Here is a 10,470-nt window from a genome sequence, read left to right as displayed (position 1 = left end):
AAAAAGTTGATCAGCATCTTTAGCCATTAGGGGAATACAGATTAAAACCACCATGAGATACCACCATATTACCACTGAAACAGCTATATCAAAAGAAAAAAAATCTGACAATTACAACTGTTAGCAAGGATAAGGAGAAATTGGAATCCTCACATATGCAGGCAGGAATGTAAAATAGTGTGGCCACTTTGGAAAACATTGGGCAGTTTCTTAAAAATGTTAAATGTAGATTGACTGTGTGACCCAGCCATTGAGTTCCTAGGTACTTACCCGAGGGAAATGGAAACGTACATCCACACAAGCACGCATGTGAATGCTCACAGCGGTGTTATTTACAATCAGAGAAAGTGCAAGCAACCCAAACGTGCATCAGCAGATGAAAGGACAAAGTCTGATATCTCCATACAATGAAGTACTGCTTGGCATAAATAGAAGTGGACTACTGATACATGCTGCAACATGGATGAACTTCCATAACTCTGTGCCAGACACAGAGATTACATGTCATACAATCCTGTGGGATGGGGGGCGGGGCTGTCAGGGCGGTGAAAATGAGAAACAGCTCCACTGGGCTTCTTTTTGGGATGATGATAATGTTCTAAAGTTACATTATGGTGATAGTTGCACTTTACTAAAAATCTTTATACCTAAAACAGGTGAATTTTATGGCATTTAAATGATGGGTACTGAGGTTAGCATCCTGACTCCTCTTCACTGAGAGCTCTGTGTTAGTAACAAACAGTCCCCCAATCCTAGTGACTTCCATTACCAAACGTAGTCTTCACTCGCATGGCATGTCCAGGGGCTGCAGCTCATTGCTACAGTTCTGCTCCAGGGCCTCTCAGTCTGGGACCCAAGTGGAAGGAGCAGTCCCAAAGCAGGACTGTTGCTCTTTCGTCCCAAGGGAAAGAACAAGAGGCTGACCCACACAAGCAATGGCGCTTAAAAAAACTTCTGCCAGACCTGTGGAGGTCACGTTCACTCACACTCCATTGACCAAAGCAAGACATGGCCAGGGCTGACACTGAAGTTGCTCACCCTACTGGGAGCGATCACCGTCACTTAACCGTGGGCAGGGCTGTGTGTAGGATCTGTTCACAGAGAAGGGAACAATGAAGTCATTGACTACAGTCTCAAGTGACTTAACCTTGCCAGCCCTCAGTTTCATCATCTACAAAATGGGGAGATAAGAAGAGCCTGTTTCATGGCGTTTAAAACATTGTCAGGATCAAATAAGTGATGAAAGTAAGATAGCCCTGGCATGTGGTTTAAGCAGTAGCTGTCGCTGCAAACTCTTCCCTTACAAGGCCCTGCTCATACAACATCCCCTTGGTGGTCCCTTCTCTTTGGTGTCCTGCCCACCAACTCCCACCCACAGCACTTGAAAGCTCAGTGGCAAAAGTTCGACTTCGGGCTTGTGCAGATGGCCATTTGATGCTGCCTGTCTGTGACCTCAAACAAGTTGTTATGGCTCTGGGTGCTTTCATTTCTGTATCCTTAAAATGAGGCGTATGTACCTGACCTGCCTCTAAAGGCCATGGTGAGGATTTTATGAGGTAGTAATAATATTGTAAAGCCCGTCTCTGGGCTTTACAATCAATAGTTGTCACTATTATTGGCAGCTATTATGACCTTGTAATATTGCCTGTAAGGTTTTGTTTGAAGGTGTGCACTAAGACAGCTTCTCCAGTGCAGAGAATTAACTTGGATCCCTGTCTCTGACACATAGGAACTTGATAGTTAATAAAGGCATTGATTGAATATTAATACAACTTGGAGATTTTGAGTATTTTTAATGACCGTTATCATGGTTATTCAGATGACTGCTGGCTCTAAGAATCTAAGAGTTTTACCTGTGTTCATAGTGATGTAAGTTTTTTGGAAACCAGAGAGGTCAGTTTTCTTGGTTGTGTCTTGGAACCTGACTCTGAAGTCCAGGTTCCCTGAGGTTAAGTTCATTTTCCCGACTGCAGAGCAGCTGCATGTCAGACCCTTAACTCAAATCCAAGGATTCTGGTCCTAAAGCGGCCTTTGTGCTCTTATCACGTTGCCAGCTGCTATCACTAATGCTTAATTCCACGTGAGCATGATCGGTAGTGCAAGTGATTGCAAAGAGAGCACCGTTTCATCATGAATACCCTTCTCCGTGTCCATGACAGGCTGAGGTGGCCGGGCAGTGGGCTGGAACTCAGCCAGAGTCCTGTGGCTGTTATGTGCTTGATCAGTTACCAGAATGACCCTGGGCAAATGTCCTCCCCTCTCAAGGACGTTGTCTTCGTTTGTGAAATAGACCTAGCCCTTATTTTTCAAGATTGTCGTGAGATTTGGCTCCGCGTGGAATCTCAAGAACTGGGAACTGTTCTTCTGGATGAACTCTTCAGCTCTTTTTTTTTTTTAATTTACCATGGGGAGCAATCCAAAATAAGGTTGAGCTTTGGGTAGGAAGGGCAAGTGGAGCTTGTAGACCATTTCAGTAAAAAATGTTGCCTGCCATTGAGCCATCAGCCACTGCAGCTGCCTACCTCCCACCAGTAGTACACCCCGAGGGGCACTCAGGATGAAGAAAACCAGGTACTAGCCCTCATGGTTAAGATGCATATCAGTGGAATGATTTCAGGGAGCCCAGACTCGGCATCTTCCCATACTTGAGATGTCTGTTTTTGTGATTAGCAGTAGACTTTTGGTGTTTGACTACATGTTTTTTCTTTGTTTGCTGTGTATCCTGGCTCATCTCTTACCTCTTGGAAACAGTTCCTCAGAGCTATCTGAGAGGCTGTTTCCAGGCTGTAGTTAGTTGGCTGTCATGTCCCCAAAGAAAACACCGTTCTCACGTCTAAGTTGTTTGTTTGTTTTCCAGTTGACAAGCTGTTCCACCTGAGTTGTATTTAAAAATGAAAATCAGGCATCTGCAACTTACCTGGAAATGCATAAGAAATAAGATTGATAGGTGGATAAAGGGATGGTGTTTTTGGTTGTTTCTAGAAAAACGTGATACTGCTTGTGTGCGCTCAGTTGTGTCTGATTCTTTGCAGTCTCATGGAGTGTAGCTGACCAGGCTCCTCTGTCTATGGACTTTTCTAGGCAAGAATATTGGAGTGGGTTGCCATGCCCTTCTCCAGGTGATCTTCCCGACCCAGGGATCGAACCCACATCTCTTGCGTGTATTGCACTGGCAGGTGGATTCTTTACCACTAGAAAATGTTAATAGTTGTAGAATCTAGAATACATAGTTGTTAACTATATGGTTCTTTCAACTTTTCCCCATGTTTTTATAATAATTTGTTGGAGAAGACCTAAGATCATGGCCACTTTACGTTCAACTCCTTGGGGGAGATTCAAGAGTGGATTCACCCTGGACCCATGAGCCTTAGGGTCCCCAGAGGGACCCCAGTGGTTCTTGTGCAGTGGGGGATTTGGGGCAGTGCTGCAGGGTGCAGAAGCACTTAACCAAGTGTCAGTTCTGGAGTCCCTTGTTTTTTGGAAGAAGGCATATAGATCTTGTTGAGAGTCAGTTCCCTGTAAACTAAGGTTGGGTGAAATGGTTGGGTGGGGAATGGATGGGGAGGAAGCAGGGTGACAGGAGTACCCAAAAGACAGTCTAGTCACGTACATCCCTGTGGTGGGGCTTGTGAAAAGACGTTTCCAGTGCTCTTTGGAGAGAAGACTTGGGTCCCGTGGGCCTGGGGTGGGGCTCAGGAAGACTCTGACTTAACTGAACATTCCCCCAAGATTTTCTGCTGCGAGCCAAGTTCAGAGCCATATTCTTTGTAGGAATTTGACGGTGAAAGGAAGAGACTGGGACTTGGTCACGCAGGGTGACATCACTCGGAAAACGAAAAACACTGGATAGACTTCATATTTGTCAAAAGGAATGAGGCAGTGGAGAGCAAAGGAAGACTGGTGACAGAGAACTGAGGTGCCTTTTGCCCAAGGCTTCCAAGGGGCCCGGTCATGGGTTATAAAGGATCAGACGTAGAGCGATGCAAGCTGGGTAAGGGTGTAGGTCAGGCTCCCCTACACTGCTCTGTTGTTGCCCCTCTAAAAATAACAAAAGAATATTTCCTTTATAGAATAAACATTCTCTTTTAAAGCCAAAAGCCAAGTCTGAATACAGGGCAAAATGTTAAAAGGTCACTCTGGGCCGAGGTCATTGTCCCCATTTGTACGGTCAGGCCACTCAAGATGGCTGTTCTCTTGCTCTTGGTACATTGGCCCTGCCTGAGATATGCCTGCTTCACCTGTACACTGCTCATGTGCCTGACCTTCCTAGTACTTGCCCCACCCCAGCTGGTGATTGGTCTGATCAAAGGGCCCATCTGGTACATGCTCCTCCCACTGGTTTCCCTGGTAACTAATGAGCCCACCTGACATCAATTCCCCTACAGCTGGTCATCAGGTTCCCTTTCTTCCATGTCTGCTTGGCACTGGTGGGGTGTTGCTCCAGGACCTTGCTTTAGACTAGGTAAGCTCCCCCATCCTTAAAGCAGGGGTCCCCAACCTCTGGGATCTAATGCCTGGTGATCCGAGGTGGAGCTGATGTCATAATAACAGAAAGAAAGTGCACAATAAATGTAATGCTCTTGAATCATCCCCAAACCACCCCTGACCCCCACTCCCCAGGCCATGGAAAAATTGTCTTCCATAAAACCAGTCCCCGGTGCCAGAGGTTGGGGACCACCTCTTCACACTGTCGATGTCTCTGTTGCTGACTCTAGGCTCATTCTTCTGTCTTGAAGCGGGCAAGCACAGGGCTTGTAAGCCTGTGGGGGTGCAGCCCAACACCATTATTGTTTAATTTTGCCATGACGGCGGTGTGGGCAAGGAGGAAGGCAAGGTTTTGGAGATGTTGGTACAGGGTTGATGGGAGGGGGCATGACTGGCTTGTGAGGGGTGATGGGGGCTGGAGCTGCCTGAAGGGCTGCCACTGATTTTAGCCTTGGTGTGGTTACATCTGTCCTTTATGCAACCCCAGTGATGCCACCCTCAAGGGCAGGACAGGGTTCGTCTGCATGTCCAGATCGCTGCAGGGTGGGTGTGGGTAAACTGAAGGGAGTGTGCCCAGGGTAGCATGATGGGGTGAGGCTGAGCCTTGACACTCGAGACCTGTGTGTGGCGTGATCAGGCCAAGCTTCCCCCAGACCTGCAGATGATCACTACCCATCCCAGGAATGGACGGGCAATGGGTCCACTGGGACCTGTACCCTTGTCTCGGGTAGAGCCTCTTCTTGTGAGACCTGGTAACAAGACCTAGCTCAGGGTTTCTTGGAAGGTCAGATGCAAGGACTGTGCAAATTGCTCAGCTCAGCCATGTTTTCCAACCCAAATTCACATGGTGGGTGCACAGTGAGGCCCGACAAACAGAAATGTAGGCCTTTGGAGCAGAGAAAGATAGATTCCAAGGGTCAATTGAGGGGAATGGGTGACTTGTTCTTGAAAGACCTGAATGTCCACCATGGTTTTCAGGGTTTTATAGGCAAAACTTGGGATGAGGGCTACAGTGTGTGTGACTTTCTTCTCATTCAGTTCAGTTCAGTCACTCAGTCGTATCCGACTCTTTGCGACCCCATGAATCACAGCACACCAGGCCTCCCTGTCCATCGCCAACTCCCGGAGTTCACCCAGACTCACGTCCAACGAGTCAGTGATGCCATCTAGCCATCTCACCCTCTGTCGTCCCCTTCTCCTCCTGACCCCAATCCCTCCCAGCATCAGAGTCTTTTCCAATGAGTCAACTCTTCGCGTGAGGTGGCCAAAGTACTGGAGTTTCAGCTTTAGCATCATTCCTTCCAAAGAAATCCCAGGGCTGGTCTCCTTCAGAATGGACTGGTTGGATCTCCTTGCAGTCCAAGGGACTCTCAAGAGTCTTCTCCAACACCACAGTTCAAAAGCATCAATTCTTCGGTGCTCAGCCTTCTTCACAGTCCAACTCTCACATCCATACATGACCACAGGAAAAACCATAGCCTTGACTAGACGGACCTTTGTTGGCAAAGTAATGTCTCTGCTTTTGAATATGCTATCTAGGTTGGTCATAACTTTCCTTCCAAGGAGTAAGCATCTTTTAATTTCATGGCTGCAGTCACCATCTGCAGTGATTTTGGAGCCCAGAAAAATAAAGTCTGACACTGTTTCCACTGTTTGCCCATCTATTTCCCATGAAATGATGGGACCAGATGCCATGATCTTCATTTTCTGAATGCTGAGCTTTAAGCCAACTTTTTCACTCTCCACTTTCACTTTCATCAAGAGGCTTTTGAGTTCCTCTTCACTTTCTGCCATAAGGGTGGTGTCATCTGCATATCTGAGGTTATTGATATTTCTCCCGGCAATCTTGATTCCAGCTTGTGTTTCTTCCAGTCCAGCGTTTCTCATGATGTACTCTGCATATAAGTTAAATAAGCAGGGTGACAATATACAGCCTTGACGTACTTCTTTTCCTATTTGGAACCAGTCTGTTGTTCCGTGTCCAGTTCTAACTGTTGCTTCCTGACCTGCATACAAATTTCTCAAGAGGCAGATCAGGTGGTCTGGTATTCCCATCTCTTTTCAGAATTTTCCACAGTTTATTGTGATCCACACAGTCAAAGGCTTTGGCATAGTCAATAAAGCAGAAATAGATGTTTTCTGGAACTCTCTTGCTTTTTCCATGATCCAGCAGATTGGCAGTTTGATCTCTGGTTCCTCTGCCTTTTCTAAAACCAGCTTGAACATCTGGAAGTTCACGGTTCACATATTGCTGAAGCCTGGCTTGGAGGATTTTGAGCATTACTTTACTAGCATGTGAGATGAGTGCAATTGTGCGGTAGTTTGAGCATTCTTTGGCATTGCCTTTCTTTGGGATTGGAATGAAAACTGACCTTTTCCAGTCCTGTGGCCACTGCTGAGTTTTCCAAATTTGCTGGCATATTGAGTGCAGCACTTTCACAGCATCATCTTTCAGGAGTTGAAATAGCTCAACTGGAATTCCATCACCTCCACTAGCTTTGTTCGTAGTGATGCTTTCTAAGGCCCACTTGACTTCACATTCCAGATGTCTGGCTCTAGGTCAGTGATCATACCATCATGATTATCTGGGTCGTGAAGATCTTTTTTGTACAGTTCTTCTGTGTATTCTTGCCACCTCTTCTTAATATCTTCTGCTTCTGTTAGGTCCATACCATTTCTGTCCTCTATCGAGCCCATCTTTGAACGAAATGTTCCCTTGGTATCTCTAATTTTCTTGAAGAGATCTGTAGTCTTTCCCATTCTGTTGTTTTCCTCTATTTCTTTGCATTGATCGCTGAAGAAGGCTTTCTTATCTCTTCTTGCTATTCTTTGGAACTCTCTATTCAGATGCTTATATCTTTCCTTTGCTCCTTTGCTTTTCGCTTCTCTTCTTTTCACAGCTATTTGTAAGGCCTCCTCAGATAGCCATTTTGCTTTTTTTGCATTTCTTTTCCACGGGGATGGTCTTGATCCCTGCCTCCTGCACAATGTCATGAACTCAGTCCATAGTTCATCAGGCAGTCTATCTATCAGATCTAGACCCTTAAATCTATTTCTCACTCCCACTGTATAATCATAAGGGATTTGATTTAGGTCATACCTGTATGGTCTAGGGTGGCAATAAGGAGTTCATGATCTGAGCCACAGTCAGCTCCTGGTCTTGTTTTTGCTGACTGTATAGAGCTTCTCCATCTTTGGCTGCAAAGAATATAATCAATCTGATTTTGGTGTTGACCATCTGGTGATGTCCATGTGTAGAGTCTTCTCTTGTGTTGTTGGAAGAGGGTGTTTGTTATGATCAGTGCATTTTCTTGGCAAAAGTCTATTAGTCTTTGCCTTGCTTCATTCCGTATTCCAAGGCCAAATTTGCCTGTTACTCCAGGAGTTTCTTGACTTCCTACTTTTGCATTCCAGTCCCCTATAACGAAAAGGACATCTTTTTTGGGTGTTAGTTCTAAAAGGTCTTGTAGGTCTTCATAGAACCGTTCAACTTCAGCTTCTTCAGCGTTACTGGTTGGGGCATAGACTTGGATTACTGTGATATTGAATGGTTTGCCTTGGAAACAAACAGAGATCATTCTGTCGTTTTTGAGATTGCATCCAAGTACTGCATTTCGGACTCTTGTTGACCATGATGGCTACTCCATTTCTTCTGAGGAATTCCTGCCTGCAGTAGTAGATATAATGGCTGGTGATGAACAGGGTGGTGGTCTAGGATGCTTGTACTCAGCCTGAAGTTACTATCATCCACCTGGCTGGGGGCCTTCCTTCAAGCAGAAGAATTCAAAGGGTTTTGTTGTTATATCAATCCCTGGCGGAGGAACCGGGACTGTTTCCCTCTGTTTCTGCATTCCCTCACTTCCTGGGTTAGTAACTGTTTGAGTTTGCCCTTTGGAACTCAGGGAAGGTCAAGCCTTTTTCCTACAAACAAGAAACAGGGACACCACAGAAAGGCTTTTTTACCCAGGAGTGTTACCTGAAAACCGGGTTTGCCTCTTGGTATTGAGGCAACAGACACAACCAAGTCGAAGTTTGTGAGAAGGAATGTTTGATGATTACTTGCAGCAAGTAAGGAGAACACCAGGCATTTTTCCCAAAGCAGTGTCTCCCCAAACAGCAAAATTGGGGAAGGTTTAAGCTAAGGGTGAGTGCCAAAGAATTGATGCTTTTGAACTGTGGTGTTGGAGAAGACTCTTGAGAGTCCCTTGGACTGCAAGGAGATCCAACCAGTCCATTCTGAAGGAGACCAGCCCTGGGATTTCTTTGGAAGGAATGATGCTAAAGCTGAAACTCCAGTACTTTGGCCACCTCATGCGAAGAGTTGACTCATTGGAAAAGATTCTGATGCTGGGAGGGATTGGGGGCAGGAGGAGAAGGGGACGACAGAGGATGAGATGGCTAGATGGCATCACTGACTCGATGGACATGAGTCTGGGTGAACTCCGGGAGTTGGTGATGGACAGGGAGGCCTGGCGTGCTGTGATTCATGGGGTCGCAAAGAGTCAGACACGACTGAGCAACTGAAATGAACTGAACTGAACTAAGCTAAGGGTGTGTGCACGTGTGCTCAGTCATGTCTGACTCTTTTCGACACCTGAACTGTAGCCCACCAGGCTTCTCTGTCATGGGATTTCCAGGCAAAATACTGGAGTGGGTTGCCATTTCCCTACTCCAGGAGTTTTCCTGATCCAGGGATTGAAACTGCAATCCAAGCTTTAGTTGATTGATGTCAGGAGGGTCAACACCATTTTTCCATCCTTCATTGGGTGCAGGCCTGGTTCCTGCAGAACTCAAAGATGTATGGTTGTGTGTATCTCTTGAGGGGGAACTAGGTCTCTGCTTTATCCCTGGACTATTGATTGATGGGCTTTTTTCTGTTCCTGCATTTCTCTCTTCCCTTAAGATCATTAATTACTGACACATGTTCAAGAGCAAGCATCGTGGTGGCCCTTACAGGGCCCTTAAATCATAGGATTGGATCATAAAATGTCAAGAAAGCCACATCTGGTATTCTTTTTCCGGGCACCCCCTAACTTACCTGCTTATTGGAGGGCACCACAGGGTCCTGGTCGGTTTCAATCCCCTCTTTACTCTGATACTCCTCAGTCTCTAGGGAAACAGGCATCAGACAAGAAAGGGAGTAACATTTTGGCTAGAGAGGTTAATCATAAACTGCACAGAGAACTTGGTTTTAGGGTGACTTGGTTTCAAGCACCTGGCACGGAGTAAACGGTGGACATAGATATTGCTATTACAACAAAGTGTTCCATGTAGAAAATGGTTGTGTGCCCATGAGCAAATGGAAAAATCTCAACACCCTAATCCTTCACCCAGAGGTGTCCACTGAGCGCACATCAGCATCACTCTAGAATCCTTTCCTTGGATTATTTTTTTAAATTGAGCTCAGTCTGAACCTTCTCTTAAGAACATCTTTCCACATTAGTATTCATAAAACATCCTTTTAAAGAGAAGGATGAAATGGTAGGATAGCATAACCAACCCAATGGACATGAACTTGAGCAAATTCTGGGAGATAGTGGAGCCTGACCTACTGCAGCCCATAGGGTCGCAGAGTCAGACACGACTTAGCAACTGAACAGCAACTTCGTTTTCAAAACGCCTTAGAGAAAGTCACTTTCATGGACATAATTTGACCCAACTGCATTTGTTGCATACTTCAGCTGCCTTTTAATTTTTCGCTGTTATAAAACAGGGAACACGGGCGTCCTGTAAGTGTTCTTGCTAATATACCCTGGAATGTTCTGTTAAAAAGCTCCGGTGCTGTACTCTGGGCTCTGTCCCAGCGTGACGCTCTGCCTCGCCGGCCCCGCCCGGACATCTTCCCTACCAGGGAGTCGTACGGCCCGGCGTCCGCCAGGGGGCGAGCGGGAGTCGCGGGCGGCAGGGCTCGACCACGCATGCGCGCGCCGCTGGGAGCACGTGCGAAGTGCGGCGGGGGCGGGAGCGGGAGGGGAAAGGTAGGAG

Source organism: Bos indicus x Bos taurus, chromosome 22 (assembly GCF_003369695.1).
Source record: "Bos indicus x Bos taurus breed Angus x Brahman F1 hybrid chromosome 22, Bos_hybrid_MaternalHap_v2.0, whole genome shotgun sequence".
In the NCBI taxonomy this organism is placed as follows: Eukaryota; Metazoa; Chordata; class Mammalia; order Artiodactyla; family Bovidae; genus Bos; species Bos indicus x Bos taurus.
This window is presented reverse-complemented; position numbering follows the sequence as displayed.